Source organism: Vulpes lagopus, chromosome 13 (genome assembly GCF_018345385.1).
Source record: "Vulpes lagopus strain Blue_001 chromosome 13, ASM1834538v1, whole genome shotgun sequence".
NCBI classification, from domain to species: Eukaryota; Metazoa; Chordata; class Mammalia; order Carnivora; family Canidae; genus Vulpes; species Vulpes lagopus.
The window spans coordinates 14,285,714-14,303,815 of record NC_054836.1 but is presented as its reverse complement, the minus strand read 5'-3'; the positions used below and the strand labels follow the sequence as shown (position 1 = coordinate 14,303,815).

General features: G+C 35.7%; 1 non-coding gene across 1 annotated transcript; it reads left to right on the top strand.

The window, feature by feature from the left end:
- Positions 1-12,642: 12,642 nt before the first annotated feature.
- On the top strand, positions 12,643-12,791 carry LOC121475159. The gene has a single exon (XR_005983635.1). It is a non-coding gene; the product is annotated as a U12 minor spliceosomal RNA (small nuclear RNA).
- The last annotated feature ends 5,311 nt before the right edge of the window (positions 12,792-18,102 follow it).

The following is an 18,102-nucleotide window of genomic DNA, read 5'->3' as shown; positions in this document are numbered from 1 at the left end:
TTACTTTCCCTTTGATTTATCACTGGAACTCAAATCTTAGCCATCAATAGAACTGAATGAAGACTCTAAATTGGGTTTTCAGATTACAAGTCTACCATTACATCTTTCTTGGACAGTATGCTGTCCTTTTCTAAGAGTCTCTGTAACAAATTTTTTTAGAATAAAGTAATTTCATCAGTAAATGATTTAGAGAATAAATGGTTGTCCAGATGTTTTTTCCCTAGTGTAGAAATACATGACTTCCTAGTAGAGCAATTATGTGGTATTTTTAGAATAATCAGCTGAGCATGCTAAAATTATTCACAGTGGAAGACTATTCATTCTTTCTTCAAGTTTATAATAAAGCTAATAATTTAATAGCAGCCAATATTTTGATTGCTTGACATATGACAATCTTTCTTCCTAAACCTCATACCAACTTAACAAAATGAGCATCTTCTCCTATTTTTCAGATACAAACTCAGGTATATAAAAGTTAAGAAATTATGACAAACCCAGAGAAAGAGTGGAACTGTTGGGATATAATTCCTATCAGTCTGGCCTCAAAGCTTGCACTCAATCATTACACATTCTCCAAGAGGATAAGAAGCACACAGCAGAATCATTAAGGAACCTTCTGAGGAAGGTTCAAGGAACCTTGAGGAAGGAACAAGGCAAACCAGACATTGAAAATCTGTATGACATTTTAGGGTTCATTTGATCTAGAAAAAATACACAATACTATTTTCTCAAGTACTATACCATTGTCCCAGTAAAATTATCAAAGAGTATATATTTTACAAACACAATTACTAAGATATACTAACACAGAGAACAAATTCAAGTGTGATACCCAGTTAACAGCAAACATTCAATTAGTATTGACTGCAAGATACTCTGAACTTTGTGGTCTTAGCAGCACAAGGAATTCGGGGGAAGAAGAAAGGAAGAAGAAGGAGAAGAAGAAGAAGAAGAAGAAGAAGAAGAAGAAGAAGAAGAAGAAGAAGAAGAAGAAGAAGAAGAAGAAGAAGAAGAAGAAAAAGAAGAAGAAGGAGGAGGAGGAGGAGGAGGAGGAGGAGGAGGAGGAGGAAGAAGAGGAGGAAGAGGAGGGGGAGGAGAGAAAGGAGGCGGAGGAGGGGGGTGAGGAGGAGGAGGAGGAAGAAGAGGAGATATATTTGCAGTCTTGGAAAGCCCTCAGTGGAATTACTGCAACTTACAACAAACTGCAAATAAAATACAAGTAAGTGAGAGCCATGGTTCTCAAGCTGTAGTGGGCACTGGAATCACCTGGAAAAATTGTTGGCAAATAGATTCTTGGACCCCACCCTCTGAGTTTCTGATTCAGAAAGTATGGGAGGGGTGTGAGAATGAACATATCTGACAAACTTCCAGGTAATGCTGATGTTACTGGTTCAGGGACCACACTCTGAGAACCACTGTGGTTTAGGTTCAGCAGAATTCTAAGAGAGCATAAAAGATGTAATAAGCCTTCCAAAGGGGGAAAAAAAATCATAGAGACTTTAGCCTTTGTTTTTTTTTTTTTTTTGTATTTTTTTTTAAGATGTATTTATTGGGATGCCGAGGTACCTCAGTGGTTGAGCGTCTGCCTTTGACTCAGGGTGTGATTTCCGGAGTCCGGGATGGAGTCCCACATGGGGCTCCTGCAGAGAGCCTGCTTCTCCCTCTGCCTGTGTCTCTGCCTTTCTTTCTCTCTCTTTCTCTCTCTGTCTCTCTCTCTCTCTCTTCTGAATAAATGAATAAAATTTATTTGTTTGAGAGAGAGAGAGAATGGAGGGATAGAGGGAGACAGGGAGAGAATCTCAAGCAAACTCTGCACTGATCACAGAGCCTGACATGGTGCTTGATTTCACGTCATTGGGATCTTAACCCGGAGATCACAACCTGAGCCCAAACCAAGAGTCGGGCTTTTAATCAACTGAGCCACCTAGGTGCCCTGAGAGCTGAGCCTTTGAACTGTGCTTTGACAAAGGAAGAGAATTTCAGATATTGAGGAATAATGTGCTTCTGTCTCAAGAGGAGGCATATAGATCTTCAGACTCATCCTTCTCTCATCTTAGTGATTTGGTGGCCTCACTCTACTCTTGCAGAATGGAATAAAAATTATGAATCCATCTCTCTTTGCCCAACAACTCAAAATATACGTTAATATTTTCTTGGCTTCAACTGAGGTCCTGACATTTCACAAAAGAATGAAAGAGTAGTTTAACACATTTTAAGCCCTATTAAATTCCTTCTTTGTTCCATTTCAAATAATTTCAGTTTCTTCTGAAATTTTCTCCTAACCCAACTTTCACATTCTAGGAATGATCAAGAATGTGAATGAGATGCTGGTCAAGTTTTCTTTTGTAGATTTGTTTGATTGATTGTATGGCTGAAATAAGTCACAACTTTTCAAGTAAGTATCCTTCCTATCCTTACCCCAAAAGACAAAAGAATAAATGGAAACAATTCTAGAAGCATTTTAACTGTATGCTGGAGCTAGAAAACAATCAAAGGGATAATGTACTGACTCATGAGAATAGTTTTATTCCCCATTCTTCTATTATTTTACCACATGACCCTAAAGAAGTCATTTAAATTCTCACTGCTTTAATTTTTGCATTTGTAAAATGGAGATAATATTTGCCACAAGGTTTAGTTAATGCTTTAAAATGCTTTTGAGATAACTGGAAAAGGAGAGAATAAAATACTATTACTCTACATTGATCTTTGGAACTTGAACTATAAAACAAGAAGAATCTACACTCCTGCAGGAACCGACCAATTGAGAAGGAACTTTCCTACAACTAAGCTGCTCACTGTCATGACAAATGTATATTGGACTCCAATATTGTCAAGTATTTTACAATCATTCCTTCTAATGATTTTTATTCATCGCTCTTACAGAGGGAACAACTAATGGGAAGATAATTCAAATGCTATCTGTCAGTCTAAGGGTGAGAAAACTTTTTCCATAAGGGCCAGGTAGTAAATATTTCAGACTGCAGGCCACATATGAGCATCCAATCACATATGATTATGATTATGAGTCATGCTTAAAAACTGGGACAAATAAGCATTGCTAATCATTATCATTGTAAATTTTTCTCCTAAAAAGCATCAGTGTTCCTTCCTGCTTTCATTTTATTTTACTATTTACTCAGATTGGGTCAGTAATACAGAGTTAGGGAAAATCTGCTACCTAAATATTTAGGGTTTTAGTTTGAAAATGGACCACTTTTTAAAAATAATACTGTTGCTTTCAAGTTCTGTTTTCCCAAAAATAATTTCTTAAATCAAGCTATTTGATTTTAGGACCCAAACACAAGCCACTCTGTTTCATTCACATTCTCTATTTTGTTTTGCCTGCTGCTTCATTACTTGTGTTTCCTCATGAGCCTTTAGAGGAAATAATGTTATTTCTTCAGTTGTGCAAATTGAAAACCTATTTTTAAAGAGCTGTGCTCCAGCCATTTTGATTATCCTACATTCCATTCTTCTCTTCATTTATTTAAAAAAGAAAGAGACTATCTATAAGTCCCCCATGTCTCTCCTGAGAGTTGTAGAAGCTGTTTTATTCTTATTAACACTTTTATTACACACATTTTGTTTTCTTATTGCAGTGATAGTTTACCTTCCTGTTAACTTTTCTGTTTACATCTCCTTTAAGAAGTTTTGTCTGACGTGCTCTATATAAAGACTCCTAATCAGATCTCCTTTTAAAACTATGTAAAGTAGAAATGAGTTTCACAATTTAAGTTACAAAGTTTACAAAATAGAAAGTAGTTTAAAGACTTTTGCTTCTTTTTGCTTATATTTAAAATCTTTTTAGGAGCTTCTCTTTTAACTGAGATGAACAGTTAAAACAGTTATACAGTTATACAGTTTCTCATATATCCATGTAAGTCAATCAAACATTTATTATAGGTTAATATGGAAGCAATTATATTTAGTCTTATGTTATAAAAAAGAGAAAGGCACTTATTTTTAATTTATGACTATAATCTCACAACTTAATATATTTAAAGCCATTTTTTCTGGTTTTTCTTTCCCTACCATGTGCACTTCTGAAATAAGATAATCAGTCTTGACACATGGAAGTCTCACTGTCCTTTTTCCTCAGATTCATGCCATAATTAGAAATCAATCAATCGTAGAAATGTCTTTACGGCACTATGATTTAGCATCATATACTCAGTTTTTATTGAGGCTGATATAATAAAGAGCTTTATGAAGAAACTCTCTGTAGTTTAGTAATACTGCTTCTAAAGACACCTCCCATTACATCTTTCAATATCCAAATGTTAGGAATACTCATATTTCATGTTTTTCTCAAGGTTCTAACCAAGGAAAACATTTTCCACCTTGACTTTATTTGCTCTCTTATAATTTAAAAAGAGTTTTAAACTAATAAATTCAGCACTAAGTCATAGGATACAAAATCAAGATACAAAAATTAGTTGTACTTCTCTACGCTAACAATAAATGATCTCAAAAAAATTAAGAAAACATCCACACCGAAATACAATTCAAAATCACAGTGAAATATCACCTCACATCTCTTAAGAAGGTGATTACCCCCAAAAACTAGAAAAAAAAATAAGCGTTGGTAAGAATGGGGAGAAATTGAAAGATGTGCATCTTTGGTGGGAATGTAAAATGGTGCAGTCACTCTGGAAAACAGTATACAGGTTCCTCCAAAACTTAAAAATAGCACTACAACACTATCCAACAATCCCACTTCTGGGTAGATATCCAAAATAATTGAAAATAGTATTTTGAAGAGATATTTACATTCACATGTTCATTGACGCACAATAACCAAAATGTAAGTGACCTAAATATCCGTCAGTGGATGAGTAGATAATAAAAATATGGTGTACACATATAATGGAATATTATTCAGCTTTAAAAAAAGAAGGAGAACCTATAATCTGCTTCAACATGGATGAATCTTGAGGATGTTATGCTAACTGAAATAAGTCAGCCAAAGAAGTACAAATACTGCATGATCCCACTTATATAAGTTCTTTGTAATAGTCCAACTTGTAGAAGCAGACTTAGAATGATGGCTGCCAAAGGCTGAAGAGAGGATAAACAAGGCATTGTTAAATAGGTATCATTTTTAGTCATGCAAGATGGAAAACTTCTAGCCACAAGCTATATAACATTGTGCTCATAGTCAACAATAGTGTACTGGACATTTAAAACTTTGAGAGGGTAGATCTCATGTGTTTTTAACCATAATAAAAAAGTTAAACTACAAATCTTCTAGAGAAAATCATAAGAGAAAACCTTTGTGACCAATAATTAGGAAAATATTTCTTTTTTAAAAAAGATTTTATTTATTTATTCATGATAGACACAGAATGAGAGAGAGAGGCAGAGACACAGGCAGAGGGAGAGCAGGCTCCATGCAGGGAGTCTGACGTGGGACTCGATCCTGGGACTCCAGGATCATGCCGTGGGTGGAAGGCAGGTGCTTAAACCACTGAGCCACCCAGGCTGCCCAGGAAAATATTTCTTAGATATGAGACCAAAATATTATTCATAAAACAAAAAATTGATCATTGAATTGCATCAAAATAGTAGACAAGCTGCCAACTGGGAGAAAATATTTGCAAATCTAATAAAAGATTTTTACCTTGAATATATAAAAAATTCTGAAAACAAGAAAAATGGGAAAAGGTTTGAATAGACAGTCTACCAAACAAAATGTGCAGGTTTAAATGCATATATATGTATGTATATACACACACATGAAAAATAAGAACATAAATATATATTTGATAGAATTAGTCACCAAGGCACTGAAACACCACTTTATATTTTAGAATTTCTTAAATTAAAAATTCCCACTCTACAAAGTGATGGTGAGGCTGTAAAGTAAACAGTGAAGTAACTAGAACTAGACCTGAAGTAACTAGAACTAGAACTAGAAAGTGTCACAAACACTCCTGAAAATAGTGGTGAGGCTGTAAACAGTGAAGTAACTAGAACTAGAACTGAAGTAACTAGAACTAGAACTAGAAAGTGTCACAAACACTCCTGAAAATAGTTGGGTACCTTCTTAAACAGTTAAATATATATATATATATATATATATATTTATTTATTTATATACCTAACTATATACCTAACTATGACCTAACTATTCCAGTCCTTGTATTCACCTAAGAGAAATGAAAAAAGATGTTCATCCAAAGATTTGTATCTCATTTAGAGAAGCTTTATCAATATAAACCAAAACTCAAAACATCTCAAATGTCCATCAGTAGGTAGATGGATAAACAAAACTGAGGTATGTTCATAGAATGGAATATTATTCAGCAATAAAAAGGAACAGATTCCTGTATGGTTCTTGATAAAATTACGGTGCTTGAAAGAAGTCATGAAAAAAAAAGACTATATACATACTATATATATATCATATATATACTATATCATACCATATATATATACCATACCATGTGTATATATATATGTTTGTGTGTATGTATATATATTCCATTTATATAAAACTTAATTCAAACTAATCTATAGTGACAGCAGAGCAGAGGCTGCCTAGGAATGGGAGTAGTGTGCAATGGGGTAAGAAGGGCTAGAAGTGATTATAAGGTGACACATAGGGGAACCCTTTGTCAAAGGGTTATTGGAGATGGTGGTTATGTTATCTACATTCCAGTGAAGAATTTGTATTCATATGTCAAAACTCATCAAATCTCACCCTTCAAATATGTTTAGTGTGTTGTTTATTAATTACATCTCAATAAATAAAGCTGTTAAAAAAGTTTTCCTCATGCAGCTATGAAATGATCTGAGTTGAGTTTTGAAAATGTGACTATAAGGTGACATTCTTTAAGATAAATGGAAGGCTAAGGTTAGGAGCTCCACAAGAAGGTAATTTGTAGTAGTGTTACAAAGGTTAACAAGAGATTGAGTTGTATAAATTGTGTGGGAATGGAGAAGAATGAATGATTCAGTATTGTTGGCTCACCTACGACAATATTCTCCTCTCCAAAAACAAAACTTGAAAACTATTTGGCCTCCAAAACTCCATTGTAGTTTTATGAAACAAAATTGTTTTTCTCCTTCAAGTTCAGTCTCAAGTTTAAGATAATTCTCGGAGTCCAGAAAGGCAAAGGAATACTACGTAAGCTTCATCATATTAATTAGATTCACTATCATGTATTCAACCAACAAGTATCTTTTGATCACCTTCTAACTCTGCAAGGCTCTTGACAAGTCACCAAGACATAGGGAGTTCCACACACAAGTGCTGGCAGACAGGTATTGCCAATACGTTTAGCAAGATGAACAACAGAATTAAACAATTGCCTTTCAGAGCCAGAAGTGAATTACTGGTCTGATGTTAATGCCCAAGGTTTCCAGATTTGGCTTCTAATTTGTGTTCTATATAATTATACATATAATTTTTAGGATATCATGCATGTACCATTACTGTGTTGACAGGTATAGTCCCAAAGTCCAACATCTATCTTGAGCGAAAGCTTTGTGCCCTACATCAACCTTTGTTTTTCATAGTCAGGCTGGCCTCAGGACAAATAAAATTACATATAAATGCACCCTGACTTTTTATTTCCCCCCACAGGTTCTAAGTAATTTGGCTGTAACTCTTTGGGGATGACATTCATGAAAAACCCTATAATCTTCGTTATTGTGTTTCTCAGCTGCAGGTACTTCCAACGCTGTGATTTATCTAAATTGTATTTTTGTCAAAGGGTTATAGGGGATAATGTGAAAAGTCTAATGGGATATTGTTAGTAAATTTATAAAATTACTTTCTGTATCCAGTTAGACCAAGTAATTTTTTCACTCGTTGCTTTTAGGGCAGGCTTATGTATCATTGAAGATTGCAAGGAAATAAAAGTTAAGCAACCAAACTAAAGATTCTTTGTCTAAAACCATGTCTGTTAGGACAAGTTTATCATTTATAAGGCTCAAGGATAGTCTTTAGATGAGTGAACAATCTGAGCCTAAAGCTACAAAGCCGCACACAGAATTCTTCCTCTTGCCACTTTGTACTGTCCCTCAGATCTAGGAGTGAATTATTGGTCCCAGTGCCACATACACACCACAGAAGTACATTCTCACTGCTGCTTGATCCAACTAAGGTGCCAGTCCATACACTGGGGTTTATTCCAAAGAGAGGTTTGTCTTATGTAATAGGAACTCCTAAGCACTGCTATCCCATTCTGTGGCTGAAAGAAGGTGATGGCACAAAAATGCTGAGGAGGGTCTGACCTCCTCTGGTCTTGTGCATGTGAAGTCCACTGCGTTCACAATGCCAGAGCACCAAAGAATTTTGGAATCTCACCTGACTCCTTGATGGCGTTATGCTGAACAGTCAGTGAATATGAAACATTTTAGCTCCTTAGTTCTGTAACCTTTAACTGTATATCTGGAACCTTTTACTCTTAACCATCTGGGAGAATTCTATAGATCCAAGAGAAATGTAAAAGGCTTATGAGCCAGAAGTAGCTAGCATGAGGTCCAAAGTGAAAGTTAGCTGGGATTAAGCGGTCAGATAACTGTGCACCGCAGAGCAACAAAGTCTTACCAATAGTTAAAACATCAAGTTGGGAAAATAGCAGCATGAGCTAGTAGAAGAACTATCAAAACCAGATTAATTCATTGGCTATTTTCTAAGCTTTGTCAGTTTAGCTCATTTAGTTGCTGGGTTACAAAATTGAATAAGAAAAACAAGGAAAACTGATAACTTGTCCCAGATCCACAGAGACTGAGACTAGACAACTAAATGCAATATGGTATCCTGAATTGGAATCTGGAACAGAAGGAAATTAATGGAAAACTGGTGAAATCTGAATAAAGTTTGAAGTTTAGTTCACAGTAATGCGTCAATGTTGGTATTTTAGACCTGACAAATACACGACAATAATGGAAGACGATTCCATTAGGGAAACTAAAATCAGTGGGAGCTTTGCAGGGATTCTCTGTGCTCTCTGCAACTTTTCTGTAAATCTAACACTCTTTCAAAATAAAAGGGTTATTTAAGAATGAATAAGACAAGATTCTTATCCTGGAGTACTTAGAGAATACTTGGGAGGATATTATAGTAAAGAAACCAACTCAATCTGGCACTAAATGATTTAACAAAAAAATTTCAAGGCTCAATGGTGCATAGGTCCAGCAGAGCTCCTAGTCCAATCTAGAGTTTAATGAGAATACCTGAGATCAATTCTAAAGGATACGTAGGCCTGACAGAAAAAGGAAAGGGTGATCAGAATTACAGGTAGAAGGAAGGGCATGAGCTGCATGGAGAACTGACAGATAATGTGGAAGGGCAAAGGGTAAGACTAAGGGTGGGACCAGATCCAACTGTGCAAGGCTCCCGTGTCTGGATAAGGACCTAGATCTCCACCTGGGGATGATGGTGAATGACATCACCAGATCTACAACAGCATGCATATATATTTTTGGAGGCAGAGCTGAAAGTAGAGATATTTTGTAATGCTGTGAATGAGGAGAAACAGTAGATATGGAGACAGGAGCATAAATTTGAGAATTACATAGGAATAGGAAGTAAAACAAGCAGTCTTTAGCGAACCTGACCTGAGGCCATTGAGTGTGGAGGGAAATAATCTAGCAGATTAAAAAAAATGTCTTTGGATTATCACTGTACTATACAAAACAATACAATAATTAATTTTCAAGCACAAATATCAGACTTGTGAAGAAAAGTTGAGACTATGCTTAGTATACCCTACTACAGATACCACACAAAAACTTTCAGTCAATAAGGCACTGTAAACACATGCTTTTAAAACCTATATACTTAAAACATAATAGTAATTGATAAAATATTAAAAGGCAAATAAAAACACATAGCTAGCTTGAAAATAAGTTAAGATCTCTGTGAACCAGAACGAAGACCCAAAAAAATTTCCTTAAAAAAAAAAAAAAAACATAAAGAAACAGGAGCACCTGGGTAGCTCAGTGGTTGAGTGTCTGTCTTGGCTCAGGTCATGATCCTGGGCCCTGGGATCAAGTCCTGCATCCAGCTCCCCACAGAGAGCTTGCTTCTCCCTCTGCCTGTCTCTGCCTCTCTCTGTGTATCTTTCATGAGTAAATAAATAAAATCTTTTTAAAAATAATAAAAAACAAAACATTTCTAAAATACATAGCTTACATAAAAAAATAAATAGGAACAGGAGTTAAAAAAACATAAATCAGAATATGGGAAACTAAATCACAACATACACTTTTAAAAGCAATAAATAAAGGAAGAAATTCTCAAATTTCAAACAACAGAACATTTAACAAAAGCAAATAGAGCATACGGGTAGAAAATGCTGTCCATCACTGTGTAACAAATTTTATATGTGAGTGGTCATATCCTTGTCTGCTTGTGTTTCTTTGGGAAACTGGCCATTTCCACTTGTGATCATTCTTTACCAGGATGTCTAACTGATAATGAATAAATGACTTCAGCAATATTCCATTTCTTGAAGTAAATAGTACTAATAAACTTAAGAATGCTGGTATATGGGCTTTTAAAGCACTTCCATAGTGCCCGGCACACAGTAATCCCTCAGTAAGTCCATTATTATTCCTCCAAGCATCAATGATATAATTTATCACTAGTATTATTATCATCATTATTCAGCACTCTCAGATAGTACTAGAAATGATATGAGTTGTATGGTAAACTATTTCCTTTTATTACTCCCTTCTATGAAGACCTACCTGTTCTTCCTTTGTTCTGATTTCCGAAGACCTCTGAATAGTTCCCTTCTCATTATTTAGTTTCACTTTCCAAAACACATTCCTTTTCCCTCCTTTATTTCTTATTTTCCCAGTAATAGGAAACCCTTTTGATCCCTCTCTTTCTATAAATAGTGCCACCATTATACCAGGTTTAAAGCTTGGAAAATCGAACTTCGATAAAAATAAGTAAATAAATTTTAACCATTTCGTTGGTTGTAAAACAAACAAAAACCTCAAAATAATATTTTAATCTTCTATCTTCCTGTTCAATTCAATTAGCCACCATCCAAAAAAAAAAAAAAAAGAATAAAAAGAAGGAGAAGGAGGAGGAGGAGGAGGGAGGAGGAGAGGAGGAGGAAGAAATGTGTCCTTTAAATCTCTCTCACATAAGTCCATTTCGTTCTGTCATCATCACCATTAGATGATTGGTGAGAAACCAATCATTGGAAACTCATTGCTAGCTAGCTGTTACTACATGGCAACTGATTTGATTTCCCTATGTTTTCTCATACTAAACATTGTGCAACAATACGTAAATACTATATTCAGTGAGCTAGTGGAAAAGAGAGTTATTCTTTTCTTCTACATTCAAACATGCTTGTGCCCTAATTCTCTCCCTGCATCTGCCATAACTCACAGGCAGATAAGAAATTTTTCTAGGCCCTTTTGGTCACAAACAGTCACAATCCGGTCCAAAATAATTTAAAAATCTTCTTCTCCTTTCTCTTCTTGCCCCATCCCTGATATAGTCTGCATCAGATTTAAGCCTGTAATGGAGGGTGGCAACTTTTTTTTGCTTCTCCTCTATTTCTGTCACTTCCTCCTCCACTTTTGGCTGTTCTAATGGACACCTCAAGAGCCAGGACCCAGAAAAAAAGGTAATGAGAGATAAACAGAGTTATATCTTGTGGTTAACTAGAGGTATTCCTCCTTCGGGATGTGACAGATGCCCAAATACTACTTCGTATCAATGTATTTCTCATTTGGGGAGCACTTCTTTTTTAAGAGAGAAAGCATGCAAATAGGGAAGGGCAGAGGGAGAGGGAGAGTGAGAATCTTAAGCAGGCTCCATGCCTAGCATGGAGCCCAATGCAGGACTCCTTTTCACAACCCTGAAATCATGACCTGAGCCAAAATCAAGAGTCAGATATTTAACTGACTGAGCCACCCAAGTGCCCCTCATTTGGGGAGTACTTTTACACATTTTCTAAGATGTGTCTCTTAGGACTGCTGATAGCAGTTATCAGGACAGTCCATAGTACCCCCTGCAAGGGGAATAGATAGACATACAGGTGCCTCTGTCCAGAGAAACTCCCTCTGGTCTGTTCACCCCACATATTTGAAAGATGGAAGTCAGCATTCATGACACTAAAAAAAAAAAAAAAAACATGTTTCCAATCTGCTAACATGCTCTGCATAGTCCTGCAGGACCCAAAGTACATATTCAATCCCTATCAAAATATTCTCAATTTCCACTGAAATTATGGTAAGTAAATTTCCATTTTTACAGTCTGTTAAAACAAATGTTTTCAACTCACATTTTTATGAAAAATCATCATAGGCTCACAAGGCCCATAGGCTATTTTCTTAGTCTAAGATTCTTAACGTAAAGGCCTCTCTAATCTTCTCTGACTGGTCATTCTAATCTATTCCCTACTACTGAGCAAATTCAGACATCCTGTGCTGCCCCAGATCTAATCACTGTTTTTTGAATTCTGGCCGCCTTGTATCCCCAGTCACTAGTCCACTCTCCACCCCAAATCAGGACTGTTTCAATCTTTATTTTCAATGAAACTGAATTTGGTTAATTCACACAGTAAAAGAACTAACTGGAAGGATAGTGGACAGTTCATAGAATGAAATGGAAAAGCCAGAGAACTCTAAGTGGAAGGAAATTAAGAAAGGAAGAAATCCATGACTTAAGCTTATGAGTAAGGAAAATACCAATTCAGGGTGATGTCTGAATCCTCACTGCTAATGTGAGATGAATTTGTGAGTGGATACAGGTGCCCCTAAGGTGACCTGCCTACTTGCCAGTATGCCTAGGAGTCGCAATTTGCCCATCCTCCTTTAACACTGAAAGAGTAGATTGGTATAAGTTAGTAAGCTGTATTGAGAAGATGCTTGTTTCCTTTAAGTAATAAACTAGGTTAATTCAAGAAAGAGAGAGAGAGAGAAATAAGGGAGAGAGGGAGAGAAGGAGGGAGGAGGGAGGGAGGGAGGAAGGGAGGAAGGAAGGAAGAAAGAAAGGAAGGAATCCAAGAATATTTCATAGGAATGATCTGTTGGGGGGACCCTCAATGTTATCAGTCATCATTATACCGCTGGGCCCTTCAGTCTTCTGCAATCACAGCAAATGATCTCTCTTCCTGGTCTTTCACTTTGCTTTATTTCCCCAAGATTTAAAGTCCCAGGCAAGAACACAGGCTTAGCCATGGCTGACAACTTGAAAACCATGGGAAAAGGGAAAGTTACCATTAGAAATTAGTCAAATGTATTATTTGGGGCACATAATATCATTGTTTTCATAAAATCCCAAGAGAATATGCTGAAAAAATTAGAATTCAAGGGAGAGATCCACAAAGTGACTGGGCACAGATATATATGCAAGAATTCAGTATCTCCCTCGTACAAAAACAAAACTGCAATGCCAAAGACATCAATAATTTAAATGGGGAAAACAAAATATAGACTCTTAGGAGGAAAACTATAGGGGCACCTGGTGATTCAGTCAGTTAAGCATCCAACTCTTGATATTGGCACAGGTCATGATCTCAGGGTCCTGGAATCAAGCCCTGAGTAGGGCTCCAGGCTCAGTGGGGAGGAACATAAGGGTTCTCTCTCTCTCTCCCTCTGCCCCTCCCCCAATCATGGATGTGCACACATACTCTCTCTCTCTCAAATAACTAAATAAATCTTTTTTTAAAAAAAGAAAACTAGGGCACGTGGGTGGCTCAGTGGTTGAGCAACTGCCTTTGGCTCAGGTCATGATTCTGGGATCCTGGGATCAAATTCCACATCAGGCTCCCCATAGGGAGCCTGCTTCTCCCTCTGCCTATGTCTCTGCTTCTCTCTGTATGACTCTCATGAATAAATAAATCTTTTTAAAAATTTAAAAGAAATTAAAATTTCTTTTAAAGAAAGAAAACTATAAACATTAATTCAGATCTCTTACAGAAGAATTGAATAAATAAAAACATTCATTACTTTTGGTGTAAAGACTATTTTAAAGTAGCTCTTTTTTACTTTACATATAATCCAGGATAAATCTGGATTAAGATTTGTAACTCTGCCTCTACTTATCGAACAATAAGAATTTAGTGTGTGAATTAAATTTAGTTAATTTGATTGAGCCTACTTATCTTTTATGTAGGGAATGGTGTGTGTGTGTGTGTGTGAGAGAGAGAGAGAGAGAGAGAGATCTGGAAATGATTAGAAATTACCCTATAGACATAGATAAATAGAGAATTTACAGATATTTAGACTAACATACTTGATATCAAACAGGAAATAATAAAATAGAAAAAAATACCTAACTTTATAGTAGAGTCAGCATCTACATTTCTACCCAAAGAAGTGTTCATGTTCATGAATCCCCACTAAGGAAATCATATTAACTTCTAGCGTATTTTACATCCTATCAACCATAAAATATGGTCACTTACTCATGAACAGATTCCACTGTATCTCCCATCTCATTCAGAAACTAGGAAGTTAGATTATTCTTAGGTTTTGTGTTCCTTTGTCCTGTTATTATTAGGGGCCTGGGCAGATGAGAAGATAGGATCTAAGATTGTTAAACCCAAATTGAAGAACCTCCCATCTAATTATCAGGCTATACTCCAGGCACAATGCCACTACTGATGGAGATTTGATGAGGGCTGAGAATTAAAGCAAAAATAAATAAAGTTGATAGCAATTAGGGAACTATCATCAAATTGATGGTGAATACAAAGTCTACAGTGGATGTCTAGAACAAGACTAATTAACCTTGCTGCACCCCAGCAGGCCCCAGTCCTCATGTGCTATGAAAAACGTGTCAATGTGTTCTCACTATTCTTTTTTATATTGATGACGTGAGGTGTGGATTTGTTTACAGAAAAAAAATGAAAGCAAATCAAAGAGACAAATAAATAAAATGGGAGTGTTCTTCACATAAACATCTCCCCCTCAGATACAGACAGACTCAGGTGGTTCCATTGGTTACTTAAATCCTTCCTCATAATCCCTCTTGACTGAAAAGATATTTCCTACATTAACTAAGAATGTTAAGCTCCTTTTGTTTGGAGAGAGAATATAATGCAAAAAGCTACCACAGCCAAGTCCCCTTCCAGTATTTTATGGTGGTCTAAGTAGTCCCTGTTACAGAAAGGATGACCCTCCCACTCACCCACCCACCCATTCAGAAAGACAAGGCATTCATTCATTCATTCAACAAATATTTGTTGAATAAGTACTAGTGCTAAACACTGAGGACTCAGAGGTGATATAAAAAGTTCATGTCTGTGGACTTTAACACTCTGGGAGGAGAGACAGACAATAAACAAATATTTAAGCCACTCTCTGGCTCTACATCAGCCTATTTCAACCACATTGTTCCTTGAGGCCACAAAGATTATGGTGTCTACTGACTTCTGGCTGGTTGGGATCTTGTTTCTAGTCATTTTCTCTGCTGCTTTTCCTTCTTGCTGGTTATCTCTGCTCCAAGGGGTTTTCTTTGCTACTACATCCAATTCCAGAAATGTCTGCAATTTAATGAGTTTCTAAAAACAGTACTACCCCCAGCAAGGCCCATTAAACACACAGAGGTGCACTGACTGGAAAAGAACCACTGTTTATTATATTTCAAGAAGAAATAATCTGGGTCATACATTATTTATGAAGTGTTTATGATGTCATCCAACACTAACATAAGCTCTGACTGACATAATATAATAAACACAACAGCTGTTTTCTCTACCACTTCACTGTTCAACTCCTTCAACTGAGAATTCAGATTCTCAGCTTTTCACTCTTTAACCTTTTATGATACTGATTGACCTAGTAATATGCTAATCAATCTTCATGCCAGATCTCATTATAGAGCCAGTTAAATACAATAAATCATACCTTCAGAATGTAAAAAAATAACACCTATTTTTGAAACGACTTTGTTAGAAAAGAAAGTTACAAAACTTTATTGGCCTCTGCAAATATATTTGGTGGGTGCAAATGCTCTAAGCTCTGAACTCCAAAACTAAATTTCTAATTGGGCTTTTTTTTTTGAAGTGATGGAGTTTCTGTCTATTTTAACACTTCTGGTGTGAAGATAAGTCTGCAGATTTAGAGAAAAGTGAACATGGCTTTAGAAGTATTTGTACTTTATCTTTTTGATAACTGTCTTTTAAGAACAATAAAGAGATTTATTTCTGTCAGGTAGTAGTGAAAATATTATGAATGCCCTTACTGCTTTGATATTTCATGAAAGGCACGGTATATCTATGGCAGTTAAAACCTGAAAAAAAGAGGAAATGGACAAAGTTTATTGAGTTGAGCAACAGATAGCAGGACAGAGAGGAAGAAAGAAGGGAGATGACATATCCTTCATTTATCTTTTCCTAACAGATGATGTATTTAGGAAAATCAAAATAATCATATATGTAAAATAATGTCTATTTAAAAGAATTCATTGATTATGGTATTTTTTATAGTACTAGCATGAAGGGTAACCATTTTTCAGATTATAATTCTGCACTCAAGAACTCTGCTTTATTGCAAATACGAGCTTATCATAAAATGTTAACTACAAATTTATCCTGACTATAAAATTAAGCACGTTATTGATTTATGATAGAAAAGCTACTAATGGCAAGTAAACGATTTAGGAGTTGGAAATGGGAGAGTAAATGTCATTCTAAAGAATGAGTGAGTTCTCTCTTTTCTGGGACACTAACTTCCAAAACACAGTAAGAGTTGATGTAAATCGGCACTACCCACACTGCTGCCCATGACTACAAGCTACAGGTCCACAATAAGATAGAAGAGGAATGAGAAGATGTGCTTCTAAGCTCTTATAGTTATTTAGTAGAGTAATTTTATATCTGTTTAATCTAATAAAAACTATGGACTCATATTATTCATTTTGCACATTTTATTTTTTCCATTCATTTATTTTACAAAAGTATCTCTCTGAAGCATATAGAAATTAAAAATAAAGCAAAAGAAGAAAAAGGACACACTTTCACCAAAGTTAGAAAACAAACAAACAGAAAAACACCAAAGAAAAAAAAGAGTAGATGTGGAGAAATGAAGTTTGGGCTTTGTTTTCTTTAATTTGTAAAGGAAATTTTTTGACAAAAATTCTGTCACAGAGGTTCAGACAGCTTTTTGGAGGACTTTGTTTTCATTTCCTCCTTCTCTCCAGACTCTGATTTCCTTTAGACTGTAAGTAACTCATTTTAGCATTGATTTGATTGGATCAAATGTATTGCTTCCATAGGCTTCAATAAAACAGATTTTTTTCCATTTTATTTTGTTAATTATCTCAACAACTTTCCCTAAATTTTTTCACATAGGCACATATTTCCAATAGAAGTTTAGGACATAACTAGAGCCAATTTCATATCCTTGGTATTACAGTAAGTAATTGGTTGCTTATCTCTCTTTTTCACTCCTGCCATAGATTTATCCATACTCATTGAGTGTCAGTTGCAAAATGTAGCTAGTCTTTGTCAAGCTTTCTTTTCATAAGCTTTCTGTGGTTTGGAATTGGAACTAGTGGAAAAAATTCTTACAATCAAGGGACTATACTTCTGCCACTATCACATCAGCTTAACAACAGAAGCAAACAGTCTTGCATGTTGTTGGCACCTCTTCTCCATCCTGTGTGTTGCCACAGCTGTCTGTATGTGGTAAGTATATTCAGAGAGCAAAGGAAAACGACAAGCAAGGAAGGCCAAATATTTGACATCTTGTGGAATAACCAAGTTCTTTACCTAATGAGCAAATTCTTATTGTATAAAGGACAAGTAGAACTTGAAGGACAATGAAGAAAAACACCCTGAGACAGCAGATCCTAATACAGGAAAACTCCGTGAAAAAAATCTACCTACAATTGTTCCCCACTTTAAAAAAAAAAAAATGCTATCAATTGGCTTTACTCTTTTGTGTTTTTTAATCTATTTTTGTTTATTTTTATATATTTTTTCAAGTTTTTGTTTTAATTTGTTTAGTTAGTTAACATACAGTGTTAAATTAGTTTCAGGTGTACAATACAGTGATTCATCACTTCCATACATCACTCGGTGTTCCTCACAACAAGTACCCTCCTTTATCCCCATCAGTTGTTTCACCCATCCTTCACTTACCTCCCCTCTGGTAACCATCAGTTTGCTC